General features: G+C 39.8%; 1 long non-coding RNA gene across 3 annotated transcripts in view; it reads left to right on the top strand.

Annotated features, from left to right (window-relative positions):
• LOC111822268 (uncharacterized) overlaps positions 1-13165 on the top strand; it is a 148343-nt gene that overhangs the window by 124174 nt on the left and 11004 nt on the right. For all 3 annotated transcript variants that reach the window (XR_002825554.1, XR_002825553.1, XR_002825552.1), the window contains one exon: positions 12429-12527. This is a non-coding gene — a long non-coding RNA (uncharacterized LOC111822268). The remainder of the gene's footprint in view (positions 1-12428; positions 12528-13165) is intronic.

The raw sequence follows: 13165 nt of genomic DNA, 5'->3' as shown, positions 1-13165 counted from the left end.
CATGTGTACTTCTGTTTCATGAGAAACTATTTGTTCTGTAAGCCTTCACCTGAAGTACAATAAAAATAAATAAAAAAATAAAATTAAAAAAAAAAAAGGTAAAGAGTTATCTGAAGAAGCGGGCATGGATTTTATCCAAACTCCTAAGGGAGAAAAGACCTGGCAATCTGCTCCTGCAAAGATTCCAGCCTAGGATGAGTCAGAATCGACTTGATGGCATGTCACTACAACAACGATGGTTTCTCACTAGGACCTTCTAGAGGCATTCCTATCTACCATAGTAAATTCAAACATTGAAGTGGATTGGATCTACTGGGTTGCATGACCCAAATGGCAAACAGCTTTACGCAGCCTGGGCCTGATGAAGAAACTTCTGTAGCTATGAGCCTCACTTATAACTTCCAGGCTTACAAGTTGCTCATGAGTAAATTGAAGCAGAAGTTTCTAAGTTGATAAAAATTAAAAATTAATTTTAGAAAACAATACATATCCCTAGAGGACTTAAAAGAAATCTTTAAAAATTCCCATTCACAATAGCAAAATTTAACTGAGGGATATATCTCAGACAGGGAGAGAGTGACAATGTGTACTTATGTGTGTGTGTGTGTGTGTGTGTGCATGTGTGTGAGAGACAGACAGAGAAAGAATAAAGAAGAGAGAGAAATTCAATAAACAAGAATAGAAAAATATAATTCTCTTCCAAATTAATCCATATATATTTGTCAGTTTCACTTAAATATTAACGAATATTTTAATAGAATTTGACAAAGTCAGCTGAGTCCCTTTCCAGGAATTCTCTTTGACTTAGTAAACTACTTTGCCAAGGTTATACTCCTTCCCCAGGGGCAACCCACGTTTATGACTGGTTAACGTGGGGTATTAAGGGCTAGCCCCCAGACTCAATTTTAGACAACTCTGAAAGGCTGTCTGTGATGGTTACAGGTTCTGTGTCAAGTTGGCTGGGCCATGATTGTAGTGGTTTTGCAGTTATATAATGTTGTAGTTTTGCAGTTATGTAATGATGTAATGTAGCAGTTATGTAATGATGTACCTAATTATCCTCCATTTTGTTATATAGTGTAATCACCTCTATGATGTGATCTGAAGTGATCAGCCAATCAGTAGTAAGGGGAGTTTCCTCAGGGGTGTGGCCTGCATCCAATATATATGGACTTTCTGGCAAACTTCCTGGCTTTTGCTTGCTCTGGATCCTGCGTCCGGCTCGTCATCATCTGACCTCTGGTTCTTGGGACAAAAGCCAGTGGCCAGCTGTATCACCTGTCGATTTTGGGATTTGTTGGCCTCTGTAGTCTGTTAGTCAGCAACCTGCTGTCTGACCTGCTGATCTTGGTTTTATCAGACCTCACAACTATGTGAGTCAGGAGAATCCTCCAGCCTGACACCTGAGCCATGGACTTGGAACTTGCCAGCCTCTACAACCATGTGAGCCATTTCCTAGAGATAAATCTGTCTCTCTCTATATATATGTATATAGATAGATAGACAGATAGATAGATACATACATACATACATACATAGGTTGGTAGGTAGGTAGGTAGGTCAATAGATATATGCCTCACTGGTTTTGCTTCTCTAAAGAACCCTGCCTAAGACACCATCTTAGCCCAAGAACTCCCTGTGGGATCAGCTGAGGCCTTTCTGCAAATTCATTGCATTCAATTTCATCCTCTGCCCAACTCTTCTTCGTTCACTCCTTTATAGGTATGGTTTCTGAGAGCACTCCCCTATAAATTTCCCACATAGAAATCTCTGCCTCAGAGTCTGTGTCCTGAGGAATCAAGCCTTATATGTTTGATACTTAGAACAGTTCTAGGAAGCAGATTCAAAAATGAGAATTGAGAACTGGATCACCCCTGGCCAGCTGGCAGTGAGGCTCATCTTATTGGTAGGTGGAGCACTGATAGCTCTGACATGTTGTAAGGGAAAAATGGTCAAGATGGTCCCTGGTGATGCACTGGGATAGGATGCTGGGGAAGGTAATGCATTGGCTCATCAATATCTCCTATGTTTGAGAGGTTTGGGGAAACTACTAATTATAAAGACAGTGGAAGCAGATGGTGTTCTGAGTACTATTGACACATTGGGCAAACACAATGATAGGCTGAGGGTGATTAATCAACAATTTTAGGTAAAATGTGTAAGAGGGCCTATTTGGCAGTATATAAAAAGAGTCCTGTGTTTTGCTGGTGGAGGCCAGAAAAAGCTGAGGGTCAGGCCAGGTTGTAATTATAACAGTAGTAGAGCTCCAGCGAAGGCTGAACTCTCATCCAGAGCTTCAAAGCAGTTTGGTTCAGTTCGACACCCTGCTGAGAATTTCCATTTCTGCCCCCAGATATACTGTCCTAGTCATCTAGTGCTGCTATAACAGTAATACCACAAGTGGATGGCTTTAACAAAGAGAAATTTATCTCCTCACAGTAAAATAAGCTAAAAGTCCAAATTCTGGGTGTCAGCTCCCAGGGAAGGCTTTCTCTCTCTGTTGGCCTGGAGGAAGTTCCTTGCGATGCATCCGTCTTCCCTTGGTCTGGGAGCATCTCAGCACAGGAATCTCAGGTCCAAAGGATGTGCTCTGCTCCCGGCACTGCTTTCTTGGTGGTATGAGGTTCCCATGTGTCTCTGCTCACTTCTCTCTTTTATATCTCAAAAGAGATTGACTTAAGACACTATCTAATCTTGTAGACCTCATCAGTATAACTGCCGCTAATCCATCTTGTTACGTCATAGTAATAGAATTTACAGCACATAAGGAAATCGCATCAGATTACAAAATGGTACACAATCACGCAATACTGGGAATCATGACCCAACCAAGTTGACAGATATTATGGGGGGACACAATTCAATCCATGACATATACTGAATCAAAATCTACACTTTAACTAGATTCCTAGGTTAGTTCTTGTTAACAAGTAGATTCTGATGCAGTATATCTGAGGGGTGGTAATACAAATTCTCAGCAGAGGGTTGAAGTGGAATGAATCTGGTTCGAAGCCCTGCTCTCATCCTTAGCAAGTCTTCTATTACCTAGATCTGCGGTATGGTTGGGAAGATCTGGGACATGAGAATTGACATGATGGCATCTGAGTTGTTGTACATCAGAACCTTGAAATACTGCACTAATAACTGGAATCAGTTCATATGATAACCTGACAGTGAAATGCTAGGTCTGCTAAAGGAAAAGATGGCTGTTTCCTGAAAGAGCTATTAGCCCTAGTCAACATAGAAGAGCAGGAGCCAAGAACAATGTATGCGTGGGATTAGATATTAAGCATGCTGGATCAGGGTAGGGTTACAGAATATAAAGTTGGATAAGAGAGTGCTTATTAATAAGGAAGGCATCTCCTGTGATACAGGTAAGGCCTCTGGGAAATGATGCTAATGTGGTTGTAGTTTGGCTCTTGGAAGCTTGGAGAAAATGAAGGCTCACACTAAGTGAAGTAGAAATGCCAGAATTGCTATGCAAATGATGGAGGAAGAAACACACTGTTTAGGGTATGAACATGATAGAGTGGATGTACTACATAAGGCCAGGAAATCAACTAGCCAGCTATATTCTGTGTAAGGGCCCAGAGGACACTCCACTTACCAACATAAGAGTATGCTGGTGAGAGTGGACTGCTATCAGTGTGAAACTCAGTGGTGGCTGTCCCACTAAGAATGGGTGATGGTAGAAGATGCTGTTTCTGTACTGGGATCCCGGATAAAAACAGGATAATGGGGTTCCAAAATAAGAGAGGCAAGTATAGCACTAAACCCTTAGAAACAGGTGTGCACAATTACCATAAGGAATGGCAAAATCAAAGTGGTGCTCAGGGTAGCTTGTCCTGAAGAGATCTATGGAGATGGTTAATAGAATGCAGCTTTGCTTAGATGGTCAGACAGCAAGGGTCTTGCTCAATTTATACAGCCAAAAGAAATCAAAGATGCATCATAAGGAAGCTGAAGGCTTTGGTCAGCTTCTGACTTGAGTCAGTTCTCAGACTTAGAACCTGCTGAGGGAGGAGAGGCTGGGACCCCGCTCATCAAGGATAATGTAACTACTGGCTCTACTGCAAGTCCAACAGGTAACAGCAGCAACAAATAACAGCACCTCTGATATGGCACCATTCTTCAAAGAGGGAAGTCAATCACTTGGTGATAAGTTGATCACCTTGGACACTTACCACCCTGAAATGGGTCATATCTATTGGAATTGATATATATTCTTGGTATGGGTTTGTCTCATGGCAAGTACCATTGCCCTCATGGCCAGCACCATTATTTGAGGGTCTACAATGTTTGATCTACTGACAGAGTCTTTGACACAGAATACTACATACAATCATCTCAGCAAAGGAGGTGTAGCTGTGGATCTATGACCATGGTCCTATCACATACCATACCATCCAAAAACTCTGGACCTGATACAGCCATGGTCCATCTAAAGTCTGAATTTTAGTAATATCATATTGCACAAAGTAGGATATTATTTACTGTTCTGGTTTTCTAAGGAAGTATCAATTATAATTGTTATTTCATTTTAAAAGTTTATAATAATATATCCATATGCTTTTATTGGAGCCCTGGTGGCACAATGGTTAAGAGCTTGGCTGCTAACCAAAAGGTTGGCAGCAGAATCCACCAGCCGATCCTTGGAAACCCTATGAGGCAGTTCTACTCTGACCTGTAGGTTTGCTAAGAGTTGGAACCAACTCAACGTCACCTAACAACAGCAATGACAATGTTTTTATTCCATGCAATAGAAAGTAACTGTATTTAAGATAAACATACGAAAATCAGTTGGATTCCTTTACACCAAGAAAGAGAACTTCAAAGAGGAAATTACCAAATCAATACCATTTACAATAGCCCCCAACAACATAAAATACTTAGAAATAAATCTAACCAGAGACGAAAATGACCTATAGAATGAAAACTACAAGATGCAACTGCAAGAAACCAAAAGAGACTTGCATAAGTGGAAAAACATACCTTGCTCATGGATAGGTAGACTCAACATTGTGAAAAATGTCAATTCTACCCAAAGTGATCTACAGGTACAATGCAATCCCGATCCAAATTCCACCAGCATTTTTTAATGAGATGGAGAAACAAATCACCAACTTCGTACGGAAAGGGAAGAGACCCCGAATAAGTAAAGCATTACTCAAGAAGAAGAACAAAGTGGGAGGCCTCACACTACCTGATTTTAGAACCTATTATACTGCCACAGTAGTCAAAACAGCCTGGTAGTGGTACAACAGATACATAGATCAATGGAACAGAATTGAGAATCCAGACATAAATTCATCCACCTATGAGCAGCTGATATTTGACAAAGGCCCAAAGTCTGTTAATTGGGAAAAAGACAGTCTCTTTAACAAATCGTGCTGGCATAACTGGATATCCACCTGGAAACAACTGAAACAAGACCCATACCTCACACCATGCACAAAAACTAACTCAAAATGGACCAAAGACTTAAATATAAAATCGAAAATGATAAAAATCATGGAAGAAAAAATAAGGACAATGCTAGGAGCCCTAATACATGGCAAAAACACAATACAAACCACAAGTAACAATGCACAAGCACCAGAAGAGAGACTAGATAAATGGGAGCTCCTAAAAATCAAGCACTTATGCTCATCAAAATACTTCACCAAAAGAGTAAAAAGACAACCTACAGACTGGGAAAAAATTTTTGGCTATGACAAATCTGATCAGCATCTAATCTCTCAAATATACAAGATACTGCAAAACCATGACAACAAAAAGACAAATAACCCAATTAAAAAATGGGCAAAGGATATGAACACGCACTTCACCAAAAAAGATATTCAGGCATCTAACAGACACATGAAGAAATGCTCAGGATCATTAGCCATTAGAGAAATGCAGATCAAAACTACAATGAGATATCATCTCACCCCAACAAGGCTAGCATTAATCCAAAAAAACACAAAATAATAAATGCTGGAGAGGTTGTGGAGAGACTGGATCACTTATACACTGTTGGTGGGAATGTAAAATGGTACAACCACTTTAGAAATCGATTTGGCGCTTCCTTAAAAAGCTAGAAATAGAAGTACCATATAATTCAGCTATCCCACTCCTTGAAATATATCCGAGAAAAATAAGAGCCATCACACGAATAGATATATGCACACCCATGTTCATTGCAGCACTCTTCACAGTAGCAAAAAGATGGAAACAACCTAGGTGCCCATCAACAGACGAATGGATAAACAAATTATGGTATATCCACACAAAGGAATACTACGCAATGGTAAAAAACAACTATGAATCCATGAAACATCATAAAACACGGAGGAACCTGAGGTCATTATGCTGAGTGAATTTAGTCAGTCACAGAAGGACAAATACTGTATAAGACCACTATTATAAGAACTCAAGAAAAGGTTTAAACACAGAAGAAAACATTTGTTGATGGTTACGAGGGTAGAAAGGGAGGGAAAGTGTTATTTACTAACTAGATAGCAGGTAAGAATTATCTTTGGTGAAGGGAAGGACAGCAGACACTACAGGGGAAGTCAGCACAACTGGACTAAACCAAAGCTAAGAAATTTCCTGAATACAATCAAACTCTTTGAGGGACATAGTAGCTGGGGTAGGGTTCTGGGGACCATGCTTTCAGGGGACATCTAGGTTAATCGGCATAACAAAGCTTATTAAGAAAATGTTCTGCACCCTACTTTTGTGAGTGGCGTCTGGGGTCTTAAAAGCTTGCAAGCGGCAGTCTAAGATGGATCAATTTGTCCCAACCACCTGGAGTAAAAGAGAATGAAGAACACCAAAGACACAAGGAAAGTATTAGCCCAAGAGACAAAAAGGGCCACGTAAACCAGAGACTTCATCAGCCTGAGACCAGAAGAACTAGATGGTGCCCATCTACTACCAGTGACCGCCCTGACAGGGAACACAACAGAGAGTCCTAGATGGAGCAGGAGAAAGGTGGGGTGCAGAACTCAACTTCTAGTAAGAAGACCAGACTTAACGAATGGTCTGACTGAGACTGGAGGAACTCTGGAAAGCATGACTACTGGATTCTCTATCATCCCAGAACTAAAACAATTTCTGAGGCCAGCTCTTCAGACAGGGATTGGACTGGACTGTGGGACATAATGTGATACACGTGAGGAGTATGCCTCTTAGCTCAAGTAGATACAAGAAACTAAACAGGCAGCTTCTGTCCGGAGGTGAGATGGGAAGGCAGAGAGGGTTAGGACCTCCTTGAATGGATGTGGGGAATCAGGGGTCGAGAGGAGGAGTGTGCTGTCACAGTATGGGGAGAGCAATTAGAGTCACATAACAATGTATGTATAAATTTTTGCATGGGAAAAGAGAAAAAAAAAGAAAGTAACTGTATCTATCTTAAGCATAATGTGAATGTATTGGTAAATATACAGAAATTCTCAGGAAAAAAGGAAAAGCAGAATATTGATTGGAAATAACAGAAACTAGTAAACTCAGGAGCTCTTGAGAGTAGGTAGAAATCACGTAACATTTTATCTCTAATGCCTTTACTGGAGGAATCAACTCCCTTTCTTTCGTCCTTAATTCATTGTGCTCAAATTTCAAAGTTCCTGGTCAGAAAGACCAATTGCTACTGCTTAGATCATGCTTCTGCATCATGGTCTTTATTAGGCAGAAAGAAGTATAGTCTGCCAAAGACTCCCAGGGTTCTCTTTAGTTTTCATAGTGAGAGGATACCATGATTTACAACATAATCAAGACAGCACACAATGGGGAAAGATGTAATTCCCCAAAGGAAGTCATGCTGCTGTTAGTTAAGGGAGAAATGGATGCTAGGTGACTAGAAACACATCCATTGCCCTCTGATATATATTTAACTATCCCTTAAAATTACCACTCAATTATTTCTGGCCACTATGGTGTCAGATGTATTGATGAGTAAATCCTGCTTGCAACTACAGGGCACCATTTTCTTCCTCTCCCATCAGCTGCATAGAGTTTGGGCAAAGACACATCTCCATGATTGCCTTTGGTGGCCAATATCAGGTTGCCAACCCCAGAAATGCTGTCTTTTGCTGGAAATATCCCACAGTTGACCCTGGTAGAAATGAGGGCTAGAACATTTGAGTTGCCAGAATGGAACATTGTTGTATAAAGTCTTCATTAAGCCAAAATGAGATAGCAGTCCATGCCCAGATTGGGGGGATGCTTTTTGACTTCTTTCCCTTGGAATTTACAGACGAGTTAGTATCTGAACACGGAAGAGATGCTGTTTGTGAATAAGAAACTGAAAACGACTTCTTTGGTTTCTGTCCACAGCCTTCTTAGAGCAAATACACAGATTCCTAGGGTTTAACGGAGTTGGCAGTCCATAGGAATCCTTGGGTAGTGCAAATGGTTAATGTTCTTGGCTGCTAACTGAAAAGTCTCAGGTTTGAGTTCACTAAGAGGTGCCTTGGAAGACAGACCTGGTGATCTTCTTCTGAAAAACAAGCCACTGAAAACCATATGGAGTGCAGTTCTACTCTGACACTCATGGGGTTGCATGAGTTGGAACTGACTCAAGGATAACTGGTTTTTTTAAAGGTGAGTCCGTAGCAAATTTTTCTTCAAAACACTGCGATGTTTTAATTTCTCACACGTGTAGCTCCTTTGGCCACATCTCTTAACATCCCTTGCTGTCTTTCTTGTTCTTTGCAGCAGTACTTAATCAGTTCCTTCTACCTACCGCTCAAAGTCCAAAGTGATAAATCCAGTGCTACTTATATACATTACAAAAGAGTTCTTTCTTGCACAAAAAAAATTTAATGAGGTCCTCCTACAAATTGTTCATTTCTGAGTGTCACTCAATTCATAAACATAATATCTGCACTCTAAATTTTAGGTATGGCTAAGTGCATTTTATGCAATAACCTGAAAAGCAATAGTAAGAAAATACTGTATAGCTGGCAGGAAATTATTCCAGTTTTGCATGCCCTCCCGCCTGCCAAACCGGTTTCAAGAGAATAGTGAAATAGAGTTTCCTAATAGGAAATGTGTTTTGCTGAAGGACAATGAAATCATGTGAAATTTAATGAGAATGTTTTTAAATTGTCCCTGTTTCCTCTCTCAGGTGATGCTTGGAACACATTTATTCTAGTCTCCTGATACTCTGACAGGAAAGAAATTGTATTATTACTTCTACTACCTGGGGAAAAACACCTGATTAGCTAGTTTTGACTTTTAGACTGTTCTCCAATCATTCCCTTAGAGCACATTTCTTCTCCTTATTTCCAATGACAGAGGAATAAAACTATTGTATGTTTTCAATTATCCTTAATGATTCTTCCAATGATTTGATGCCTGGTGCTTTTAATTTTTATTTTAGAAAACACACCTACTAGCTAGACTAAGCTTCTTAATCGTTCACTGTAAATTTCCCCTGAGACGTGTTTTTGTTTAAAAAGGCATAAATACATACATATATATAAACAAAGAAATAAAAGTTCATATACAGTAAAAAATGGACTGAAGTCAAATTAGCATTTGTCTCAGAAAAATATAATAACTAGATAGAGGATTGCAATATCAACAATAAAAAGGCATGTTTAAAAATAAAGAGTATAAAATAAATGAAGGACTAAATAGCCAAGGTTATGTAAAAAGATAATTGAGAGTGCTAAGGCTGTGTGCAATTAATTTTTGCATTTATGGGTGTTTTATAAGAATGACAATTAACATTTGGCTTCTAATCTGGTATGCCTGTTATTTTAACGTTAGGATAAATAAAGCTGATAATTTAAGAGATTAGTAAATTTTTAACATCATTTTATTTTTTTAATGACTTGTGAGTAGGACAAGAGTCCTTAGATAGTAGAAACAGTTAACACATTCAGCTGCTAACTAAAAGTTGGCATTTCAAGTCCACCCTGAGAAGCCTTGGAAGAAAGGCCTGGGGATCAATCTACTTCCAAAAAATCTACTGTTGAGAACCCTATGGAGGACAGTTCTACTCTGACGCACACGGAGTCGCCATGAGTTGGAATAGACTTGACTGAAACTGGTCAGTGGGACATGAATTTGATGGCTTTTCTAGGTATTAGGATGGATATGAGTCAAATAATTATTGTTTCATGCCAAATTCATTCACTTTGTGGTTAAATGTGCAGATGTGTGTGATAACTAGCCAGGGTTATGAATGTAACCCATAATTATGGAATAAAATTGAACAAGCTGGTAGTAAGTAATCAAGCCCACAACCCTAACATTATTGATGCATCTTACACAGAACTCTGGGTAGGATCTGGACCTTTTTCAGGTGGGAAATATCAGGCCCATTACAGTGAAACTCATTCCTTCTTCCATAGCCTTTGGGTACTCATAGGTTGCTGCCTATGTTTCTACTGAACATGCCTGGGTTTAGTGAAAAGATTGTCACAAGAATTCGTAACTAAGATACTTCTTTCTCTCATTCAATTTGTTTCAAAACTTATATTAGGCTATGACATTCCCCTGCTAGATAAAATGGCTTCCTAATTCACTGAGGAAATAATCCAAATTCTTTACTGTGTGTAGAGAATTATCTTCAAATAAAGTTATCAACAATTTCTCCATCAAGAGGTGGTATTAAAACTAGCACAACTTGTACAAGGAAAGGTCATGGAAGCCCCACAGACACATCCAGACTCCCTGAGGGACTGAATTGCTTGGTGGGGCGCTGTGGGGACCATGGTCTCGGGGAACATCTAGCTCAATTGGCATGACACAGCTTATAAAGACAATGCTCTACATTCTACCTTGGTGAGTAGTGTCTTGGGTCTTAAAAGCCTGTGAGCGGCCATCTAAGATACTCCACTGGTCTCATCCCTTCGGGAGCAAGGGAGAATGAAGAGAACAGGATACAAGGAAAAGATCAGTCCAAAGGACTAATGGTCCCAGCTACCAAGGCCTCCACCAGACTGAGTCCAGTACAGCTAGATGCTGGCCGGTTACCACCACTGACTGCCCTGAACAGGATCACAACAGAGGGTTCTGGACAGAGCTGGAGAAGGATGTAGAGCATAATTCTAACTCACAAAGAAAAAGACCGGATTTACTGGCCTAAAGGAGACTGGAGAAACCCCAAGAGTATGGCCCCCAGACACCCTTTTAGCTCAGTGGTGAAGCTACCTCAGAGGTTCACTGTTCAGCCTGGGAGTGGACAGCCCCATAAAACCAAATGAGACTAATGAGATACAGTAGTCCAGTGACAAGGACCAGAAAGCAGAAGGGGACAAGGAAGCTAGTGATAGGGAACCCAAGTTTGAGTAAGGATATTGTTGATGTGTAGTGAGATTGTTAACCATTGTCATAGGGCAACATTTGTAGTAACTGTTAAATGAGAAACTATTTTGTTCTGTACGCCTTCATCTTAAGTGAGAATAACAGCACAATTGGAAGAGCGTAGTCAATGTCACTGAACTGTGCATGTACAAATTTTTGAAAGGGTGTATCTTTGGCTATGTGTAGTTTCACCAAAAAAAAAAGGTTGAGAAGTTAGAGGGTTAATATGTTGTGGGGTTGTTAACCAATGTCATAAAACAACATGTGTACTACTGTTTCATGAGAAACTATTTGTTCTGTAAGCCTTCACCTGAAGTACAATAAAATAAATTAAAAAAAAAGAGGTGGCATTAATTTTCCTTACATTTGAAACTATACTATCACTGACTTACTTTGATTAGTAAAATGTGGCAGAATGTGTGTCACTAGAGAAGAACAGATGTAATCCTAGTAGAAAAGGAAAAAAAAAATGACTTTCTAAGGGTGAATTATCAGGACCTGGGGGAGAAGCAGGAGCCCTGGTGGCACAATGGTTAAGCACTCAGCTGCTAATTGAAAGGTTGGTGGTTTGAACTCAACAGCCCTTCCATGGGAAAAAGACATGGCAATCTGCTTCCATAAAGAACACAGCCTTGGAAACCCTATGTGGCAGTTCTACTCTGTCTTATATGGTCCTTATAGTTGGAATCGATGGCAACATGTTTGAGAGGAGAAGTGCTTGTGCTGGGCTATCAATGACTATAGATAGCAGGACAGCATTCTAGGGGCTACTAGGAACAGTGTGAAGGACGGAGAGAAGGTGGAAATGTGCAGTGCACATGGGGGAAAACCAATGTCACAATAACCTCAACTCTCACATTAAAAACAAAAAAAAACAAAAACACAAAAATACACACATTAATTTCAATGAATATTTTTCTTATTAGATGCAGCAGCAGAAAATAATTATTAGTTTACATATATTTTCCTTTCTTATTGAAAATATAAAAATAAAAGGAACTGACTTAAAATTAATTCCCTTTGAAGTTTTGGCCCATAGTTGGCTGTTACTTCTTGGAAAATGACTTCTAGACTGTCCTGGTCTTGTACCTTATGGCTTCATTGATTCCAATCTTCTTTCTTCCATAAAGGTGGTGCTATTGACTTGGTGGGCAAGACCATTTTGCACTGGGATGGCAGCCTTATTGTCTTCTGGCTCTATTCTTTTCTACTGTTGAAGCTTCTGTACAGTAAGTTCATCCCTGGCTACTTCTCTTGCAGCAGGCCCTTCCATGTGACTGGCAAGAGTGTTCGAGGACAAATGAAATTCATGTCTGTGCTTAGGTGGAAATAACACCCCTCCCACCACACACACAAAAATGTTTTGGTTCTGACTCATAGTGACCCTATAGGACAGAGTAGAACAGCCCTACAGAGTTTCCAAGGCTGTAAATCTTTACAGAAGCAGACTGCCACATCTTTCTCCCATGGAGTGGCTAGTGGGTTCAAAGCGCTGAACTTTTTTTTTTTTTTTTTTATTGTACTTCAGGTGAAGGCTTACAGAACCAATAGTTTCTCATGAAATAGTAGTACACATATTGTTTTATGACATTGGTTAACAACCCCACAACATGGCAACCCTCTCCCTTCTCAACCTTTTTTTTGGTGAAAATATACATAGCCAAAGATACACCATTTCAAAAATTTCTACATGCACAGTTCAATGACATCAATTATGCTCTTCCAATTGTGCTGCTATTCTCACTCTAGATGAAGGCTTACAGAACAAAATATTTTCTCATTTAACAGTTAGTACACATGTTGCCCTATGATAATGGTTAACAACCTCACAACACATCAGCACTATCCTTACTCAACCTTGGGTTCC

This window comes from Trichechus manatus, unplaced genomic scaffold, assembly GCF_000243295.1.
Source record: "Trichechus manatus latirostris isolate Lorelei unplaced genomic scaffold, TriManLat1.0 scaffold00147, whole genome shotgun sequence".
Classification (NCBI taxonomy): Eukaryota; Metazoa; Chordata; class Mammalia; order Sirenia; family Trichechidae; genus Trichechus; species Trichechus manatus.
This window is presented reverse-complemented; position numbering and strand designations above follow the sequence as displayed.